At 43.8% G+C, this 10,000-nt stretch overlaps 1 long non-coding RNA gene across 1 annotated transcript; it reads left to right on the top strand.

Moving 5' to 3' along the window:
• The first annotated feature begins 3,970 nt into the window (after positions 1-3,970).
• On the top strand, positions 3,971-4,517 carry LOC135566507 (uncharacterized). The gene is made up of 2 exons (XR_010462110.1): positions 3,971-4,143; positions 4,301-4,517. It is a non-coding gene; the product is annotated as an uncharacterized LOC135566507 (long non-coding RNA).
• The last annotated feature ends 5,483 nt before the right edge of the window (positions 4,518-10,000 follow it).

The raw sequence follows: 10,000 nt of genomic DNA, 5'->3' as shown, positions 1-10,000 counted from the left end.
TTAGAGGTACTGAGAGAGACCGTATACTACCTTGGGAACAGATTGTTTTAGAGGTATACTACCTTTGAGAGTTTTAGACCGTATACTACCTTTGGGAACAGATTGTTTTAGAGGTACTGAGACAGACAGTATACTACCTTTGGGAACAGATTGTTTTAGAGGTACTGAGACAGACAGTATACTACCTTTGGGAACAGATTGTTTTAGAGGTACTGAGACAGACCGTATACTACCTTTGGGAACAGATTGTTTTAGAGGTACTGAGAGAGACCGTATACTACCTTTACAGGAACAGATTGTTTAGAGGTACTGAGAGAGACCGTATACTACCTTTGGGAACAGATTGTTTTAGAGGTACTGAGACAGACCGTATACTACCTTGGGAACAGATTGTTTTTAGAGGTACTGAGAGAGACCGTATACTACCTTTGGGAACAGATTGTTTTAGAGGTACTGAGAGACTGAGACCGTATACTACCTTGGGAACAGATTGTTTTAGAGGTACTGAGAGAGACCGTATACTACCTTGGGAACAGATTGTTTTAGAGTACTGAGACGGGCCGTATACTACCTTTGGGAACAGATTGTTTTAGAGTACTGAGACAGACCGTATACTACCTTTGGGACCGTTGTTTTAGAGGTACTGAGAGAGAGAGAGAGAGAGACAGACCGTATACTACCTTTGAACAGATTGTTTTTAGAGGTACTGAGAGGGCCGTATACTACCTTTGGGAACAGATTGTTTTAGAGGTACTGAGAGAGACCGTATACTATACCTTTGGGAACAGATTGTTTTAGAGGTACTGAGAGAGACCGTATACTACCTTTGGGAACAGATTGTTTTAGACTGAAAGTATACCTTTGGGAACAGAATTGTTTAAGTACTGAGACATTATACCTACCTTTGGGAACAGATTGTTTAAGTACTGAGACAGACCGTATACTACCTTTGGGAACAGATTGTTTAGAGGTACTGAGAGAGACGTATACTACCTTTGGGAACAGATTGTTTAGAGGTACTGAGAGGGACCGTATACTACCTTTGGGAACAGATTGTTTTAGAGGTACTGAGAAGCCGTATACTACCTTTGGGAACAGATTGTTTAGAGGTACTGAGACAGACAGTATACTACCTTTGGGAACAGATTGTTTTAGAGGGTACTGAGAGGGCCGGGAACAGATTGTTTTATACTACCTTTGGGAACAGATTGTTTTAGAGGTACTGAGAGAGACCGTATACTACCTTTGGGGAACAGATTGTTTTAGAGGTACTGAGACAGACCGTATACTACCTTTGAGAACAGATTGTTTTAGAGTACTGGGACGGGCAACCGTATCTACCTTTAGAACAGATTGTTTTAGAGGTACTGAAGAGAGAAGACGGGCCGTATACTACCTTTGGAACAGATTGTTTTAGAGGTACTGAGAGGGCAAGTATACTACCTTTGGGAACAGATTGTTTTAGAGGTACTGAAGAACCGATATACTACCTTTGGGAACAGATTGTTTTTAGAGGTACTGAGGAGCCGTATACTACCTTTGGGAACAGATTGTTTTAGAGGTACTGAGAAGACAGTATACTGCAATGGATTTGGGTGTTTTAGAGGTACTGAGAGGGCCGTATACTACCTTTGGGAACAGATTGTTTTAGAGTACTGAGACAGACAGTATACTACCTTTGGGAACAGATTGTTTTAGAGGTACTGAGAGAGACCGTATACTACCTTTGGGAACAGATTGTTTTAGAGGTACTGAGACAGACCGTATACTACCTTTGGGAACAGATTGTTTTAGAGGTACTGAGACGGACCGTATACTACCTTTGGGAACAGATTGTTTTAGAGGTACTGAGAGAGACCGTATACTACCTTTGGGAACAGATTGTTTTAGAGGTACTGAGAGAGACCGTATACTACCTTTGGGAACAGATTGTTTTAGAGGTACTGAGAGAGACCGTATACTACCTTTGGGAACAGATTGTTTTAGAGGTACTGAGACAGACCGTATACTACCTTTGGGAACAGATTGTTTTAGAGGTACTGAGAGAGACCGTATACTACCTTTGGGAACAGATTGTTTTAGAGGTACTGAGAGAGACCGTATACTACCTTTGGGAACAGATTGTTTTAGAGGTACTGAGACAGACCGTATACTACCTTTGGGAACAGATTGTTTTAGAGGTACTGAGACAGACCGTATACTACCTTTGGGAACAGATTGTTTTAGAGGTACTGAGACAGACCGTATACTACCTTTGGGAACAGATTGTTTTAGAGGTACTGAGAGAGACCGTATACTACCTTTGGGAACAGATTGTTTTAGAGGTACTGAGACAGACCGTATACTACCTTTGGGAACAGATTGTTTTAGAGGTACTGAGAGAGACCGTATACTACCTTTGGGAACAGATTGTTTTAGAGGTACTGAGACAGACCGTATACTACCTTTGGGAACAGATTGTTTTAGAGGTACTGAGACAGACCGTATACTACCTTTGGGAACAGATTGTTTTAGAGGTACTGAGACAGACCGTATACTACCTTTGGGAACAGATTGTTTTAGAGGTACTGAGACAGACCGTATACTACCTTTGGGAACAGATTGTTTTAGAGGTACTGAGACAGACCGTATACTACCTTTGGGAACAGATTGTTTTAGAGGTACTGAGACAGACCGTATACTACCTTTGGGAACAGATTGTTTTAGAGGTACTGAGACAGACCGTATACTACCTTTGGGAACAGATTGTTTTAGAGGTACTGAGACAGACCGTATACTACCTTTGGGAACAGATTGTTTTAGAGGTACTGAGACAGACCGTATACTACCTTTGGGAACAGATTGTTTTAGAGGTACTGAGACAGACCGTATACTACCTTTGGGAACAGATTGTTTTAGAGGTACTGAGACAGACCGTATACTACCTTTGGGAACAGATTGTTTTAGAGGTACTGAGACAGACCGTATACTACCTTTGGGAACAGATTGTTTTAGAGGTACTGAGACAGACCGTATACTACCTTTGGGAACAGATTGTTTTAGAGGTACTGAGACAGACCGTATACTACCTTTGGGAACAGATTGTTTTAGAGGTACTTGAGAGCAGACCGTATACTACCTTTGGGAACAGATTGTTTTAGAGGTACTGAGACAGACCGTATACTACCTTTGGGAACAGATTGTTTTAGAGGTACTGAGACAGACCGTATACTACCTTTGGGAACAGATTGTTTTAGAGGTACTGAGACAGACCGTTACTACCTTGGGAACAGATTGTTTTAGAGTACTGAGACAGACCGTATACTACCTTGGGAACAGATTGTTTTAGAGGTACTGAGACAGACCGTATACTACCTTTAGGAACAGATTGTTTTAGAGGTACTGAGACAGACCGTATACTACCTTGGGAACAGATTGTTTTAGAGGTACTGAGACAGACCGTATACTACCTTTGGGAACAGATTGTTTAGAGGTACTGAGACAGACCGTATACTACCTTTGGGAACAGATTGTTTTAGAGGTACTGAGACAGACCGTAGACTACCTTTGGGAACAGATTGTTTTAGAGGGAGACAGAGTATACTACCTTTGGAACAGAGAGAGGTACAGACAGACCGTATACTACCTTTGGGAACAGATTGTTTTAGGAGGCACTGAGACAGACCGTATACTACCTTTGGGAACAGATTGTTTTAGAGGTACTGAGACAGACCGTATACTACCTTGGGAACAGATTGTTTTAGAGGTACTGAGACAGACCGTATACTACCTTGGGAACAGATTGTTTTAGAGGTACAGACAGACCGTATACTACCTTTGGGAACCGTATACTACCTTGGGAACAGATTGTTTTAGAGGTACTGAGAGAGAGACAGACCGTGATACTACCTTTGGGAACAGATTGTTTTAGAGAGAGAGACAGACTCTATATTTGGGAACAGATTGTTTTAGAGGTACAGACAGACCGTATACTACCTTTGGGAACAGATTGTTTTAGAGGTACTGAGACAGACCGTATACTACCTTTGGGAACAGATTGTTTTAGAGGTACTGAGACAGACCGTATACTACCTTTGGGAACAGATTGTTTTAGAGGTACTGAGACAGACCGTATACTACCTTTGGGAACAGATTGTTTTAGAGGTACTGAGACAGACCGTATACTACCTTGGGAACAGATTGTTTTAGGAGGTACTGAGACAGACCGTATACTACCTTGGGAACAGATTGTTTTAGAGGCACTGAGAGAGACAGGACTGACAGATATACTACCTTTTGGGGGAAATAGATTGTTTTAGAGGTACTGAGAGAGAGACAGACCGTATACTACCTTTGGGAACAGATTGTTTTAGAGGTACTGAGACAGACCGTATACTACCTTTGGGAACAGATTGTTTTAGAGGTACTGAGAGAGAGAGAGAGAGAGAGAGAGAGACAGACCGTATACTACCTTTGGGAACAGATTGTTTTAGAGGTACTGAGAGAGAGACAGACCGTATACTACCTTTGGGAACAGATTGTTTTAGAGGTACTGAGAGAGAGACAGACCGTATACTACCTTTGGGAACAGATTGTTTTAGAGGTACTGAGAGAGAGAGAGAGAGAGAGAGAGAGGGAGAGAGAGAAGGGGGAGAGAGAGAGGGAGAGAGTGAGAGAAGGGGGAGAGAGAGAGAGGGAGAGAGAGAAGGGGTGAGAGAGAGAGGAGACAGAGAAGGGGGAGAGAGAGAGAGGAGGGAGGGAGAGAGAGAGACAGAGAAGGGGAGAGAGAGAGGGAGAGAGAAGGGGGAGAGAGAGGGAGTGAGAGAGAGAGAGAGAGAGAGAGAGGGAGAGAGAGAGACAAGAAGAAGGGGGAGAGAGAGAGGAGGGAGGGAGAGACAGAGAGAGAGAGAGAGAGAGAGAGAGACAGAGACAGACAGAGAGAGAGAGAGAGAGAGAAGCCTTTGGCACGAGCACATCGACCATCCCCAGCCAGTGGGCTGTGCATCATGGGAGGAAGTCAGTGAAACTGGAAGGCATTATTAGGTCTGTCATTTCCTCCTCATATTGTAACCTCGCGTGTCTCCACACACCGAGAACTGGGCTAGTGATGGATTCAAGACAAACGCTGTTTTATTGATCTCAGATTCTCAGTTTGTCCGTGTCAAAGGATCCTGACGTTTCTATCACTTTGTGCTGTATTTAAAAAATAAGATTCTGGCAAAGTCTCAGTCGTGTAAATAGAGGTGTAATGTAATGTATTTATAAAAGGCCAACAGCTCCCGGACCTCCCGGGCTACTAAAAATGTTCCTGTGTGTACAACTTGTAAGTGCCTCTACTCTAACTGCTCCATGCCACAACGCAAATGATGCGCATTCAATGCTTTATATAAAGGATTTCTCTCTCTGCGTTCCTCAGAACTCCCAGGACAATCCTCTAGCACTCACTATTTTTTTTGTTCTGGCGCCTCCCAATATACAAATTAAGCACTGGTCTGAAGATATTATCTTTTTAAATAATAAAAATATATATATATATTTATGTGATTTTGAAGGAAAACTGTTAAGCACAAAGATCTCATTAGGAAGGAAGGAAGGAAGGAAGGAAGGAAGGAAGGAAGGAAGGAAGGAAGGAAGCGAAGGAAAGTGTTGTAATTTATCTTATCTCCTTTGTGTTCAGTCATTCTTAATGAGTTTCAACTAAACGAAGGACTGATTATCATTGTAGTTTCTGTAGAAGAAGAGAACCCGTTGTTGGAACACTCGATGTAGAACCGAGCATTTAAATGTTGTTGTTTTTAAATGACAGTTTTATATTGTCAAGTGATTTTGGATTGTATTTATTTTATACAGATTATTTTCGATGCTACATAGCGATGGAAATGTCTGTGTTAAGTAGGAAAAAAGGTATTCAGTTAATGATTTATTTTGTTACGTTGTGAGGCAGATTGTCCCTGAAATGCTGAATATATTCTTTGTTTGCATGTATCGAGAATGAAGAAGCTGCTCATGTCACACGGTCACAAACAGCCTCCTCCATTTTGGACTTCCAGAACAGGGAAAACATCTGCTCCCATCATTCCAATGGAAAAGCTCTGTTTGGTTTTTTGCTGGATAACTCGATAACGCCATAGCTGCATGCTAATCATGAAACTCATTCAGAATTGTAATTGTTAGGCTGAGTGAAATGTTGGACTTTTAGTATATCTGTAAATACAACAGTAGAGCACATAACAGCAGGTTTATTGGGGAGGGGGGGGGGGGGGACTATTTAGTGGCAATAAACATCTTCAAACTCCCTACTTGGTGTCATGACATGACTGTGCCTCTGTATTCTATACACACAACATGTCAACCTTTGTTGTTGTTCAGACGAGTGATTTCATCATTAGATGTGTCTGTTCTTACTTAATGTTCTACGTTTCATAACAGAAACACTGTTATCCTCCTTATTTTGGGAATGTTGACAACAATCAAATGTTTCATTTCTACAAACAATTCACCCAAAAACAGATTATTATTTGTTATTGTTGTTGTTGTTGTACGTTTATGAACTTCACTGGCTTTACTGTAAAACCAGTCCTGGCTGAGCTTTACTGTAAAACCAGTCCTGGCTGAGCTTTACTGTAAAACCAGTCCTGGCTGAGCTTTACTGTAAAACCAGTCCTGGCTGAGCTTTACTGTAAAACCAGTCCTGGCTGAGCTTTACTGTAAAACCAGTCCTGGCTGAGCTTTACTGTAAAACCAGTCCTGGCTGAGCTTTACTGTAAAACCAGTCCTGGCTGAGCTTTACTGTAAAACCAGTCCTGGCTGAGCTTTACTGTAAAACCAGTCCTGGCTGAGCTTTACTGTAAAACCAGTCCTGGCTGAGCTTTACTGTAAAACCAGTCCTGGCTGAGCTTTACTGTAAAACCAGTCCTGGCTGAGCTTTACTGTAAAACCAGTCCTGGCTGAGTCCTGTAAAACCAGTCCTGGCTGAGCTTTACTGTAAAACCAGTCCTGGCTGAGCTTTACTGTAAAACCAGTCCTGGCTGAGCTTTACTGTAAAACCAGTCCTGGCTGAGCTTTACTGTAAAACCAGTCCTGGCTGAGCTTTACTGTAAAACCAGTCCTGGCTGAGCTTTACTGTAAAACCAGTTCTGGCTGAGTCCTGTAAAACCATTGTCCACGTTACACTCCAACACAGAACAACTCCACAGGTCCCAGGTCTCAGCCAAGACTCCTGGACAGTCTGTGGCCACATTGCACCACTGTCCAGGAGTTGAGGAGTTGAGGACACAGCCAGGACTCAGCCAGGACTCAGCCAATACTCAGCCAGGACTCAGCCAGGACACAGCCAAGACTCAGCCAGGACACAGCCAAGACTCAGCCAGGACTCAGCCAGGACACAGCCAAGACTCAGCCAGGACATATATATATATACCCCCTCTCTCTCTCTCTCTCTCTCTCTCTCTCTATAAACTCTCTCTCTCTCTCTCTATAACTCTCTCTCTCTCTCTCTATAAACTCTCTCTTTCTCTCTCTCTCTCTCTATAAACTCCCTCTCTCTATATATATACCCCCCTCTCTCTCTCTCTCTCTATAAACTCTCTCTCTCTCTCTCTCTATAAACTCCTCTCTCTATATATATATCCCCTCTCTCTCTATAAACTCCCTCTCTCTCTCTCTCTCTCTATAAACTCCTCTCTCTATATATACCCCCTCTCTCTCTCTATAAACTCTCTCTCTCTCTCTCTCTATAAACTCCTCTCTCTCTCTATATACCCCTCTCTCCTCTCTCTATAAACTCCCTCTCTCTATATATATCCCCCTCTCTCTCTCTCTCTCTATAAACTCACTCTTTCTATATATATACCCTCTCTCTCTCTCTCTCTCTCTCTCTCTCTATATATATATATATATATATATACCCCCTCTCTCTCTCTCTCTCTCTCTATAAATCTCTCTCTCTATCTCGCTCTCTATACCCCCTCTCTCTCTCAAGAAGGCCTACAAACCTGACTCAGTTACACCAGCCCTGTCAGGACGAATGGGCCAAAATTCACTCCAACTTATTGTGGGAAGCTTGTGACGGCTACACCGAAATGTTTGACCCAAGTTAAACAGTTTAAAGGCAATGCTACCAAATACTAATTGAGTGTATGTAAACTTCTGACCCACTGAGAATGAATGAAAGAAATAAAAGCTGAAATAAATCGTTCTCTCTACTATTATTCTGACATTTCACATTCTTAAAATAAAAGTGGTGATCCTAACTGACCTAAGACAGGGAATTTTTAATAGGATTAAATGTCAGGAATTGTGAAAAACTGAGTTTAAATGTATTTGGCTAAGGTGTATGTAAACTTCCGACTTCAACTGTATATATATATATATATATATATATAAATACCTCTCTCTCTCTCCCTCTCTCTCTCTCTATACCCTCTCTCTCTATATATATACTTCTCTATATATATATACACCTCTCTCTCTCTCTCTTCCCTCTCCCTCTCTCTCTCTCTCTCTCTCTCTCACTCTCACTCTCACTCTCTCACTCTATTGAAAATAATATCTCCAGACAGTAAAACCCCTTTATGTGCCAGATGGATGCATCTCTCTGAATCCAGTGACATGGACTGACGTCTGTACCCAGTCTGTGCCCAGTGGACTCTCAGCTTAAATTAGCCTGTGATGTCCACAGTGCTCCCTCATGACGACTACTCTGCATCAGAATCATTGACTGTGGCAGTAAAGCCACACACCTCTCTGAAGCTGGATACCTAAACCCTTCAGCCCCTCGCTCTTACGTCTTCATCCATCCATCTCTCTCTGTCTCTCCCCCGCCCTTCAGCCCCTTGCTCTTACGTCTTCATCCATCCATCTCTCTCTGTCTCTCCCCTGCCCTTCAGCCCCTTGCTCTGATGTCTTCATCCATCTCTCTCTCTCTTCGCCGTCCTTCAGCCCCTTGCTCTGATGTCTTCATCTCTCTCTGTCTCTCCCCCGCCCTTCAGCCCCTTGCTCTGATGTCTTCATCCATCCATCTCTCTCTGTCTCTCCCCCGCCCTTCAGCCCCTTGCTCTGATGTCTTCATCCATCCATCTCTCTCTCTGTCTCTCCCCTGTCCTTCAGCCCCTCGCTCTTACGTCTTCATCCATCCATCTCTCTCTCTGTCTTTCCACCGTCCTTCAGCCCCTTGCTCTGATGTCTTCATCCATCCATCTCTCTCTGTCTCTCCCCCGCCCTTCAGCCCCTTGCTCTGATGTCTTCATCCATCCATCTCTCTCTGTCTCTCCCCTGCCCTTCAGCCCCTTGCTCTGATGTCTTCATCCATCTCTCTCTCTCTTCGCCGTCCTTCAGCCCCTTGCTCTGATGTCTTCATCTCTCTCTGTCTCTCCCCCGCCCTTCAGCCCCTTGCTCTGATGTCTTCATCCATCTCTCTCTCTGTCTCTCCACCGTCCTTCAGCCCCTTGCTCTGATGTCTTCATCCATCCATCTCTCTCTGTCTCTCCGTCGCCCTTCAGCCCCTTGCTCTGATGTCTTCATCCATCCATCTCTCTCTGTCTCTCCCCCGCCCTTCAGCCCCTTGCTCTGATGTCTTCATCCATCTCTCTCTCTGTCTCTCCACCGTCCTTCAGCCCCTTGCTCTGATGTCTTCATCCATCCATCTCTCTCTGTCTCTCCGTCGCCCTTCAGCCCCTTGCTCTGATGTCTTCATCCATCCTTCTCTCTCTCTCTCTCTCTCTCTCTCCCCCGCCCTTCAGCCCCTTGCTCTGATGTCTTCATCCATCCATCTCTCTCTGTCTCTCCACCGTCCTTCAGCCCCTTGCTCTGATGTCTTCATCCATCCATCTCTCTCTGTCTCTCCACCGTCCTTCAGCCCCTTGCTCTGATGTCTTCATCCATCCATCTCTCTCTGTCTCTCCACCGTCCTTCAGCCCCTTGCTCTGATGTCTTCATCCATCCATCTCTCTCTGTCTCTCCCCGCCCTTCAGCTCCCTTGCTCTGATGTCTTCATCCATCCATCTCTCTCTGTCTCTCCCCT

The sequence above is a fragment of the Oncorhynchus nerka genome, unplaced genomic scaffold (assembly GCF_034236695.1).
Source record: "Oncorhynchus nerka isolate Pitt River unplaced genomic scaffold, Oner_Uvic_2.0 unplaced_scaffold_4613, whole genome shotgun sequence".
Lineage (NCBI taxonomy): Eukaryota > Metazoa > Chordata > Actinopteri > Salmoniformes > Salmonidae > Oncorhynchus > Oncorhynchus nerka.
The sequence above is the reverse complement of the archived record's forward strand: the minus strand, read 5'-3'. Positions and strand labels throughout refer to the sequence as shown.